This window comes from Macaca thibetana, chromosome 13 (genome assembly GCF_024542745.1).
Source record: "Macaca thibetana thibetana isolate TM-01 chromosome 13, ASM2454274v1, whole genome shotgun sequence".
Taxonomy (NCBI): Eukaryota; Metazoa; Chordata; class Mammalia; order Primates; family Cercopithecidae; genus Macaca; species Macaca thibetana.
The window spans coordinates 24,964,686-24,977,326 of NC_065590.1; the positions used below are offsets into that span (position 1 = coordinate 24,964,686).

Consider the following 12,641-nt stretch of genomic DNA (forward strand, 5'->3'; position numbering starts at 1 on the left):
TACCAGTAACATAGTACATGTGTGTAGATGCATTCACCAGTGTATATAATTGCCTGGCTCACTGTAGGTTCTCAATACATTTTGGGGGACCACATGTATAACTTGTTTGACTAGAGAAGTGTGCACAGTCTCTCAGGCTGCGTATTTTCTTTCCTGCCAGATTGTTTCCAATTGCAGTTATAAGGCTACATTAAAAAAAAAAAAAGTGAGATAGATTTGGCTCTATCACATTTCTTTGCTATGTTGTTTAGTTGCTGGTTCTTTTTGCTTACCATACATTGAGAACAGAATTCAAATTGTTGACTGTGCAAGATAAGCTCCTTTGTGAATATAATTTTTAGTTTTGCTTCATTAGGAGTGGGCGATTTTATTTTCAGTGAGCGTGATACAGGGTTTTGATGCCATAACGATGCCTTCAGTTTCCAGTACTGTTAGGGATTATTCTCTAGGGTACAAGTACCATAGGCAGACATCACCTTTGCCAAAGGTTTTTTCTTATTTTAAGTTTCAAGGTACATGTGCAGGTTTGTTACATAGGTAAACGTGTGCCATGGCGATTTTTAATGATAGGTTGGCCACTCTTAGTTGTTGGAAGGATTATTTGTCATGGTGCAGACACGAGTTAGGGTAGACCAAATATTTTAATGGAGATGATCATACTTTTCATGTATGGGAATTGTTCAGTTGTAGCCAAAATCCAGTGTAATTCTGTAGTCTGTTTTCAAAATCATGTGTCCCCTATCTATCAGCATTTTGAGTTTTAAAAGAAAAAGATGCTGCCTGGGATACAGTAACTTGAAAAAAATCAAAACCTTTGGATATCTCTAATACTTTCAGATTTGGGGGATTTGCTACACAAAGCATGAGCCATGGAGGGACATCACTACATAGGAGCTTGTTAGATATATAGAAACGTATTTAAATCCTACACTGTGTTAGTGTGTTGTTGAATCACTATAAAGAAACACCTGAGACTGGGTAATTTATAAAGAAAAGAGTTTGGTTGGCTCATGGTTCTGCAGGCTGTACAGGAAGCAAGGCACCATCACCTGCTTCTGGTTGGCAAGATTTCATTTCTGGCAGAAAGTGAATGGGTGCAGGTGAGTCACATGGCAAAAGCCAGACCAAGGGGGAGGGCGGAGGTGCTATATTATTTTAAACAATGAGATCTCATGTGAACTAACTCAGCAAGAACTCACTTATCACCAAGGGGATGGTGTTATGTTCCAATGACCTCCGATCAGGCCCCACTTCTAGCATTTGGAATCACATTTCAACATGAGATTTGGAGGACACAAATATCTAAACCATATCACACACCAAACTTACATACTCAGAATCTGTATTTTAACCAAATCTCTAAGTGATTAATATGTACATTAAACTTTGTTAACCATTGTTTTATATTTCTCATTCTAAGCAGTGACATTACTAATGAACATTGTATAAATTCACTCAACCATACAAAACCAGATGCTAGAAAACTAGGTACTTTTATTCCAAGATTCAAGGCTGATTTTCTAAATGCTGGCTTGGAGGTGCTACTCTCAGACCAGAGGACAGTATGGTCCTGAAGAAGCATTATGACTGAATGTAGAGTGGGATTTCTGGCACTAATTGCTAAAGAGAATCACCAGGTATGAGAGGTTGTCACAGACAAACTTAAAAAGCCATTTTCTTAAACTCCTTGTTTCGGACTACAGTCAATTTAGTTACTTGCCCGAGGCATCAAATTAAAAGGAGGTGTGGAAAACTGAGATCGAGATAAATAATATTTTAATATAGTACCTTGTCCTCACTTGAATCACCCTAATCTTGGCCCTGACTGAGATGCTGACATGTCTAAAATCTCATTTGTGGAAAGATCTAAAGATAAAACTTCCACAAATGTAGACATTCTTACTGACCTATACATTGGTGTTATTATTTAAAAAAAAAAAAAAAAACACATAAGTACAATAATAAAAATAAACTCTGCTGCCAAAATTTTCCATTTTTTGCTAGTGAAAATCTAATAAACATTCTCCACATAATGCATTTGAATCTTTATGGCATAGTAGACACTGCATTTAAAAATGTATTCGATGATTTAGCAAAGAAACCCTTTTAGACACCAGGTTTACTGCACTGTTACATTTTTACTATAAGAAGTAAATCTTCCTTTAAAAATTTTTCCTAAAGACCTTTGTTCTTGTTTTAATTTTCTAGAGTAGAAATATAGGTGAAATCAAGCCTGAGTGTTTCTAGAAATCTAAGAAAGCAGTATTTCGAAGTGAAATATAGGGTACAGTTTACTGCTATATGGTTGAGTTGTGAGTCCCCAGCTACTAGAGCCAACGGACTTTGATAAAACAGGTGATTGTCAAGAAGAGGCTTCTTTCACCAGCAGTGAGCATACCATAAATAACCACACACATGAGAGGTAGAAGCAGCAAATACTATGGCTGTATGTCTTGGTCAACGATAGATCCAGGAGAATTTGTGAAGTTTTGTGGAACAATCAATGCTATGATGTCAATGTAGAAGTCAATGTACACTATGCTTAATTCAACTGCTATCTGAAGTAGATCCTGGGATGCTGAGTATATTATTCTATTTTCATGCTGCTGAAAAACACACACCCAAAACTGGGAACAAAAAGAGGTCTAACTGGACTTACAGTTCCACATGGCTGGGGAGGCCTCAGAATCATGGTGGGAGGCAAAAGACACTTCTTACTTGGCAGCGGCAAGAGAAAATGAGCAGGAAGCAAAAGTGGCTTAAACCCCTGAAAAAACCCATCATCTCATCAGACATATTTACTATCATGAGAGTACCACAGGAAAAACCAGCCCCCATGATTCAGTTACCTTCTCCTGGGTCACTCCTACAACATGTGGGAATTCTGGGAGATAAAATTCAAGTTGAGATTTGAATGGGGACACAGCCAACCATATTAGTGAGGCAAAATTTTAGTGAGCTACATATATTGACATATTTATCCTTATTTCCAGAAGGCATACGTTTTTCATCAGTAGGCATGATGCGGCTCAGAATGTGGACTGATTTAACATCACTGCATATATAGTCTTCTGGATTGACTGATATGTAATTCTTATTAGACCCCCCCATTTTTCAATGACCCACCCTTTCTTCATGGACAAAATCTTGCCTTTTGTCTGGTATACTGACACTTCACTATCAGGTCTTAAAACATCTTTCCAACTTTATCTTCTATTAATTCTCAGTCTAAAATCTTCATACACATTAATCAACTCATTGACTCTGCGGAATCTGATGTTTGTGTTTTCATAACAAAATTGCTCTTTCACTATATTCTATACTTATTTCTGAAATCCTGGTCTGACCAAGGCTTTTCCTCTTCCAGCTACAATTTTCTGACCATCCAAATACAAGGTGGTCTCATTCTCCTTTCATTTCTTATATATGAACATTTACATAAGTAGTAAGAATGTATTACCTTTTCAATAATGACATATTTTACTGTAATTTTGCTTTTTTCCTCCAATAAATGTGCTGTATGCTTTCTCAGCTGACATGGAACACTTTCAAAGTTAGTCACATAGTCATCTTTCTTTCTTTATAATCTCCAAAATACATTTTGAGCTACAGCAGCCACTAGGCTTTTCTCAGATCTTCAGCTCATAGAAATAAACCTCTATCCACATAATTTACCATTAATTAGATCCATCCATCGAATTTACTCATTTTCCATTCCCTTGCTATAAACCCACAAAAACTGAAGTCCTTCCTGATGCCTTTCTCCTCCTTACATTCTACGTAGAATTTAGGTTTAGAATGTATTAGATATTTCACTAAATATCTTCAAATGTCTTTCTTTCTATCCCCATTATCAGTATACTTAACCAACCACTATCACTGTTTCCAGGGACTATTCTAATGGCTTAGAAACCAGTATTTTCCCAACCCATTATGCACACTATAGACAAAACGGTCATTTAAAAAACTTTGTTTAGATACAAAAATATTTGTTTGTATCTTCTCTGATTTTTTTGAGCAATGTTTTGTAATTCTCATTATAGAGATCTTTCACCTCCCTGTATTCCTTGGAAGAATCAATATCATTAAAATGGCTATTTTGCCCAAAGAAATGTACAGATTCAACACTATGCCTTTCAAACTATCAATGATATTTTTCACAGAACTTGAAAAATTTTAAAATTTATATGGAAACAAACAAACAAAAAACAAAACAAAACAAAACAAAAAGAGCCTGAATAGCCAAGGCAATCCTAAGCAAAAAGAACAAAGCTGTAGGAATCACATTACCCAACTTTATACTACGAGGCTACAGTGACCAAAACAGCATGATATTGGTACAAAAACAGATACATCGACCAATGGAACAGAATAGAGAGCTCAGAAATAAAGCCACACATCTACAACAATCTGATCTTTGCCAAAGCTGCTAAAAACAAGCAATGGAGTAAAGACTCCTTATTCAATAAATGGTACTGAGACAACTGCCTAGCTATACGCAGAAGATTGAAGCTGGACTCTTTCCTTACACAATATGCAAAAATCAACTCAAGATGGATTAAAGACTTACATGCGAAACCCAAAACTATAAAAACCCTGGAAGACAGCCTAGGCAATACCATCCTGGATATAGGAATGGGCAATCACAACAAAAGCAAAATTGACAAATGGAATCTAATTAAACTTGATAATTTCTTTTGCTGGGCAGCTCTTAACAGTAAACAGACAACCTGTAGAATGGGAAAAATTACTAAGAAACAATGCATCTGAGAAAGGTCTAATATTCAGCATCTATAGGGAACTTAAATTTACAGGAGAAAAACAAAAGTGGGCAAAGGATATGAACAGATACTTCTCAAAAAAGTTCAATATCACAGATCATTAGAGAATTAGAAATCAAAACCACAATCAGTTACCACCTCACACCAGTCAGAATGACCATTAAAAAAAGAAACCCATATCCACTGTTGGTGGGAGTGTAAGTTAGTTCCACCATTTGTGGAAAGCAGTAGGGTAATTTCTTAAAGAGCTATAAGCAGGACTACCATTTGACCCAGCAATCCCATTACTGGGTATATACCCAAAGGAACATAAGCCATTCTACCATAAAGACACATGCACGCAAATGTTCACTGCAGCACTGTTTACAATAGCAAAGACATGGAATGAACCTAAATGTCCATCAATGACAAATTGGATAAAGAAAATGTGGTTCATATATCCCATGAAGTATTATGCAATCATAAAAAAGAACAAGATCGTGTCTTTGCAGGAATGCAAATTGAGCTGGAGACTATCATCCCTAGCAAACTAACACAGGAACAGGAAACTAGATACTACATATTATGACTTACAAGTGGAAGCTAAATAAGAACTTACAAACACAAAGAAGGAAACAGACACTGGGGTCTACTTGCAGTAGGAGGGTGGGAAGAGGGAGAGGAACAGAACAGATAACTATTGAGTACTGGGCTTAATACTTGGGTGATGTGATAACATGTACAACAGACCTTCACATGTACCAACAAACCTAAAATATTAAACTTATCAGAGCAACTAAATACATAAAGCAAATATTAACAGAACTGAAGGGAACAATAAATAGCAATACAATAATAGTAGAGAACTTCAATACTCCCACTTTAAACGGTGGATAGATTATTCAGGGAGAAAATCAGTAAAGGAACAGCAGATTTAAACAGTCTAGACCAAATGGACCTTCTGGATATATACAGAATGTTCTCTTCAACAGCAGCAGAATACACATTCTTTTCAAGTGCACACGGTGAAAAACTGAAAGGAAAAACAAAAAAATATATATATCTCTAAATAATAATAAAAACTACAAAATCAAAGTGCACACAGAACGTACTCCAGGATACATCATATGTGAGGTCAATAAACAAGTCTTAACACATTTAAGAAAATTAAAATAATATTGAAAATAGTTTCTGACCACAATGGTATTAAACTAGAAATTAGTAAGAGGAAAATTGGAAAATTCTCAAATAGGTAGAAATTAAATGATACACTTCTGAACAACCAGAGGGTCAAATAAGAAATTAAGAAAAATAAAATGTTAAGACATATAAAAATATGACATATCAAAATGTATTGGATGCAGCAAAAGCAGCTCTGAGAGAAGTATATAGTAACAAATGCCTAAATTAAGAAAAAAGAATGATCTCAAGCAACCTAACTTTATACAATAAAAAACTAGAGAAGAAAACAAATTAAGCAAAATTCAGAAGAATAAACACAATAATAAAGATCAGAGCAGAAATTAAAAAAAAAAAAACAGACTAGAAAAACAATAGAAAACATCAAGGAAACTAAGGCCTTTTTTTTTTTTTTTTTTTGAAAAGATACAATTGATAAACTTTTAGTTAGACTAAGAAAAGACTAAAAATTATAAATGAAAGACTTTACAATTGACAGAACAGAAATGCCAGAGATCATAAGACACAAGGAACAATTATATATCAACCAATTGACCAAGAAGAAACGAATACATTCATATTAATAGAAACATGCAACTTACTAAGTCAAAATTACAAATAGTCAATGTGAATGAAACAATAGTAAGGAGATTGAATCAAAAAGTAAAAACTTCACAACAAAGAAAAGCCCAGGACTTGATGTCTTCACTGGCAAATTACACATTTAAAGAATAATTAGGGCGGTCTCAGCAGCCTCTGGCGCCGCGAGGTCGTGTTCTCCAACAGCGTGTTCCATGGGAACCAGTACAAGCAGACTCTATAGTGCTCTCACCAAGACACTGAACAGCAGCGCTGCCTCCCAGCCCCCAGAGTATTTGGTGTCACCTGACCCAGAACATCTGGAGCCCACTGATCCTAAAGAGCTTCTTGAGGAATGCAGGGCCATCCTGCACACCCGACCTCCCCGGTTCCAGAGGGATTTTATGGATCTGAGGACAGATTGCCCTGGTACCCACCCGCCCGCCTATCAGGTTTATGCAGTGGAACATCCTGGCCCAAGCTCTTGGAGAAGGCAAAGACAACTTTGTACAATGACCTGTTGAAGCACTCAAATGGGAAGAAAGGAAATGTCTCATCCTAGAAGAAATCCTGGCCTACCAGCCTGATATATTGTGCCTCCAAGAGGTGAACCACTATTTTGACACCTTCCAACCACTCCTCAGTAGACTAGGCTATCGAGGCACGTTTTCCCGAAACCCTGGTCACCTTGTCTAGATGTAGAACACAACAATGGACCAGATGGCTGTGCCTTATTTTTTCTTCAAAACCGATTCAAGCTAGACAACAGTGCCAATATTAGGCTAACAGCCATGACATTGAAAACCAACCAGGTGGCCATTGCACAGACCCTGGAGTGCAAGGAGTCAGGCCGACAGTTCTGCATCGCTGTTACCCATCTAAAAGCACTGGCTGGGAGCGGTTTCGATCAGCTCAACGCTGTGACTTCCTTCAGAACCTGTAAAACATCACCCAAGGAGACAAGATTCCCCTTATTGTGTGTGGGGACTTCAACACAGAGCCAACAGAAGAGGTCTACAAACACTTTGCTTCCTCCAGCCTCAACCTGAACAGTGCCTACAAGCTGCTGAGTGCTGATGGGCAGTCAGAACCCCCATACACTACCTGGAAGATCCAGACCTCAGGGGAGTGCAGGCACACCCTGGATTACATCTGGTATTCTAAACATGCTCTAAATGTAAGGTCAGCTCTCAATCTGCTCACTGAAGAACAGATTGGACCCAACAGGCTACCTTCCTTCAATTATCCTTCAGACCACCTGTCTCTAGTGTGTGACTTCAGCTTTACTGAGGAACCTGATGGACTTTTCTAAATACTTGCTTTTGTCTTTTTAATCACAAGAGTCTTAACGGGATGTTTCAGGAAACAAATAGGATATGACAATGCCAGAGGAAGGATAGAAACATGAGAAGTTTCTATCATTTCATTTTCTATTTCCAGCATGCCCTTGGAAAATACACCCTTTAGTTCACAGATCTTTTCAATTAAAACCTATAGCAAAAAAAGGTATTTGCACTCCAAAAAAAAAAAAAAAAAAAAAAAAAAAAAAGAATAGTTAGCACCAATTCTTCTCAAACTTCTCAAAAAGACTGAAAAAGAGGGAAAATTCCCAATTATTTTTACAAGGTCAATGTTTCCCTGATGCCAAAGTCCAACAAGGACACCACAAGAAAATTGAATTACAGGTCAATATCCCTGGATCATAGATGCAAAAAATCCTCAAAAAAATACTAGCAAATTGAATTCAGCCACACATAAAGAGAATTGTACAATATAATCAAGTGGGATTTATGCCTAGAAGACAAGGATGATTCAATACATGTCAATCAAATATGATATACCACATTAATAAAATGAAAAAGATAATATTTTAAGATTAAATTAAAAATAATTTCCTTAATCTATTAAGATTATCTTAATGGAAACAGAAAAAGCATTTGGCAAAATTCAACATTTTTTCAGGATTTTAAAAAACTTGCAACAAATTAGATACAGATGGAATGTAGCTCAACCTAATGAAAGTCATGTATGAAAACCCCACAGCTAACATCATACTCAACAACTAAAAGCCAAAGTCTTTTTTAAGATCAGGAATAAGGCAAGGATGCCCACTCTTACCATATTTATTCAATGTAGTACTTGAAATACAAGTCAGAACAATGAGGCAAGAAAGAAATAAAAGGCATCTAAATTATAAATAAATAAAATTTTCTGTTTGCAGATGACATAATTTTATATACAGAAAACTTTAGATGCCACCAAAACACTATTATACTAATAAACAAATTAAGTAAATTTACAGGATACAAAATCAACTGGAAAAATTCATGCCCTTATGTACTAACAAAGAACTATCTGAAAAAGAATTTTAGAAATCCCATTTACAAAGCATCGAAAGCAATAAAACCACTTAGGAATGAATTTAAGGGGGTTAAAAAAAAGCTATAAGCTGAAAATTAAAGAACTGATGACAAATATTGAAGACACAAATAAATGGAAAGGTACTCCATGTTCATGAATTGGAAAACATAATACTGTTAAAACAGCCATACTACCCAATGCAATCAGTACCTTCAGTGCAATCCCTATAAAAATTCTAATGGCATGTTTCACAGAAATAGAAAAATATTCTAAAACCTATATTGAACTATACACACATAAAACACAAATAGTCAAATCAATATTGAGAAACAAGAACATAGCGGAGAGTATCACATTACGTGTTTTCAAAATATACTGAGTTATAGTAACCAAAGCAACATAGTACTGACATAAAAACAGATATCTAGGCCACTGGAACAGAGAGCCAAGAAGTAAATAGAGTTATTGTCAATTGCTATTTGACAAAGTTGCCAAGACCTTTGAATGAAGAGTCTGTTCAATAAACGGTGTTGGGAAAACAGTGTCCATGTATAGAAGAATGACATTGGACACTTAATTGTTACACTTGAAACTGTAAAAGTAGTAGAAGACAAGGGAAAAGCTTCTTGAAATCTGTCTTGGAAATGATTTTTTGGACATGACCTCAAACGCACAGGCAACAAAAGCAAAAATGGACAATGAAATTATATCAAAGTAAATAAGTTCTGCACAGCAAACAGAGAAAAAAGCCTGTGGAATGTGAGAAAATATTTGTAAACCTGATAAGGCATTAATTTCCAAAATAACAAACTCACACCATCTCAATATCAAGAAAACCCAATTAAAAAAGGGAAAAGGACTTGAACAGGTATTTTCCAAAAGAAAACATACAAATGGCCAAGTATATGAAAAAATGTTCAACATCACTAATCAGAAAAATGCAAATTAAAACCACAATAACATGCTGCCTCATACCTATTACAATGGCTGTTATCAAAAAGATAGATGATAAAGTCTTGGCAAGGATGCCGAGAAAGGGGAACCTTTGTATGCGGTTGGTGGGAAGGTATAAATTAGTATAGCCATTGTAAATAGCATTGAGGTTCCTTAAAAAATTAAAAACAGAACTACCATATTACCTAGCAGTCCTACTCCTGCATACATACCTAAAGGAAATAAAATAAAGATGTTAAACAGATATCTGTAGCCCCATGTTCACTGCAGCATTATTTATAACACTAAGATGCATAATCAGCTTAAGTGTCCATCAGCAATAGATTAAAAAAAATGTGATGTATATATACAATGTAATATTTATTCAGTCTTAACAGAAAATCCTGTCCTATGTGACCTCATGGATGAACCTTGAGAATATTATGCTAAGTAGAATAAGCCAGACACAAAAAGACAAATGCTGTATTACCTCACTTGTATGTGGAATCCAGACAAGTAGAGAATAGGGGGTGGGGGAAGGGAATGAGGAATGATTAGTCAAAAGATACAAAGTTTTAGATGAATAAGCTCTGGTGATCTATGTGTGCAGCATGGTTACTACAGTTAATAATAATAAATTATATACTCAATTACTGAGGAAATGCAAAATGTTCTCACCACCAAAAAAAATAAATAAATAAATAAAAAGGAGGGGATGGGTAATTAGCTTGATTTAATCATTTTACAATGTATACATATATCAAAACATCATATAATACACTGTAAATATGTATAATTCTTGTCAATTATACCCCAATTGGATTAGCCATTATAGAGTTTTAGTTTTGCAAGAGGAAAATGTTCAGGAAAGTTGTTGCACAACAATGTGAATGTACGTAACATTACTGAAGTATACACTTAATAAATGGTACATCTTATTTTGTTTTTCCAAAGTTTCTTATTTGATATATCTGTATTTTAAAATAATAAATGGTGATTATTTCTTCTTCCAATGAAAATATAAAGTATCTACATTTCCTGGTACAACAGACATGGAATTGTCTATGTATTTCTTTAGCATTACCTTCCAATCCTCTATCAAATGCTTTGTGTTCTAGATTTACTAGCTCTTGTTAAGTCTCTGAATAAGCCAATATCCTTCCAACCTCAGGGATTTTAAATATTTTATTCTTGTTACCTACACTTTTCATGAGCAATCTCGTTTACCTTTTTGGCTAGATCCTATTAATTTATGATATGTCAGGTTAAAATTAACATCCTCAGGCAAACTTTGACATCTCTGGGAACAAGGCAGGAACATATATATGTGTGTGTATGTATGTATATATATATATATATATATATATATATATATAGTCTATTGGCATGTATTACTTCTTTTTTGTGTATATGAGTGTGTGTATGTGTAAGAACAGCATAACAGCTGGAGCCCTTGAAGCTCCGTCTTTGCTGACTGGTTAACAGAACCAACACTTGCATTCTTGGTCATTATGAAATATGAATGTGTACATTTCTGATACTAACATTAGGGATGAACTCATGAACCAAAATAGAATCATCAGAACATTTTATCCTCCTAGCCACAGTCTGATTAAAGAATGAGCATGTGCCTCAATATAGAAAAGTAGTAATTAGAAAATCCTTCATGATACTTTTTGGAATGATCATAAGAGAAGTCAACTGAGATTATGAATTATGTGTTAAACATAAACCTGGAAGGTAACAAATGCTATGGCCATATTGTTTATGTACTGTAGAGGAAGAAGAGCAGGAATATGGAGAAAATAAGGTAAACTTTGGAGAGTATTATTTTACTGGATCTCACCATAGCTGAAAGCAAAGGTTAACTGTACATTTTCTAGAGAAGTGAGTGAAGACTTTCCACCCTTTTCCTTAATTTTAAATAGTTAAATCTCTTTCACTTTTTATCAAAGTAATCATAATATACTATTTTGGTGTCTTGAGTATGTAACCAAGTGCTGAGCACCTAGAATCTATTCAATCTATGCTGTTTACTGAGTTAATGAATAAATGCGTGATCAAAAGATTTATGATATCTACAGCAGTGGCTTAACATAACTTGTTATTCTGATCATATATATGGAATAACTATTAAAATAGTGATTACAGTAACTCTAATATCATGTCCCATTGATTGATTACATTCTGCTCTTGGCTTAAAAAACACAATAAGGTCACAGTTGGAGATGGAGACTAATAGAAGGTTCAAGACCTAAAATAACAGGTTAAAATAAGAAATAAAAACCTTTAATTTCTAGTGTGCATTTTCCAGATAGCATTAAGGTATACAGAATATTGATCAGTGAATAGATCCCACTTGCCATAATTTGAAAATACTGATATATTCTATCTCATATAGCCTTTTATAGCAAGTGGATAAGGGAGTTTCAGCAAGTATGATTTCTTTAGTGAACTTAATATTATAGTCCAATACTGCTATGTAGGTGCCATCTATTGAAACTTCATAATGTTTAATGGCTTATGTTAAAAAGTTTATGTGGATGATAGAATTACATGAAGAATAGCATGCTAAAGGATGCCTAAATTTATCACCCTCTGAAGCAAATGAGAAAAGTATTGGCAGATGTAAATATGAGAGCGGGGAATGGGTGGATTTCTGGTGAATGGAATCAGAATTTCCAATAGCTTCTCATTCCCCAGGGTTCTTAATACTTGCAAAGTGCAAAGTAACCTCAAGGATCAATAAAATTGCAAGTCAATGAAATTTTAATGTTAAGGGGAGCAGAAAAGAGTCTACTTCAGATGTTTGTTTTATAACTGATAGAA

At 35.1% G+C, this 12,641-nt stretch overlaps 1 pseudogene; it reads left to right on the forward strand.

Moving 5' to 3' along the window:
- The window catches only part of LOC126934394 (nocturnin-like), a 30,808-nt pseudogene extending 22,978 nt beyond the window's left edge, over positions 1-7,830 (forward strand).
- Positions 7,831-12,641: the final 4,811 nt, after the last annotated feature.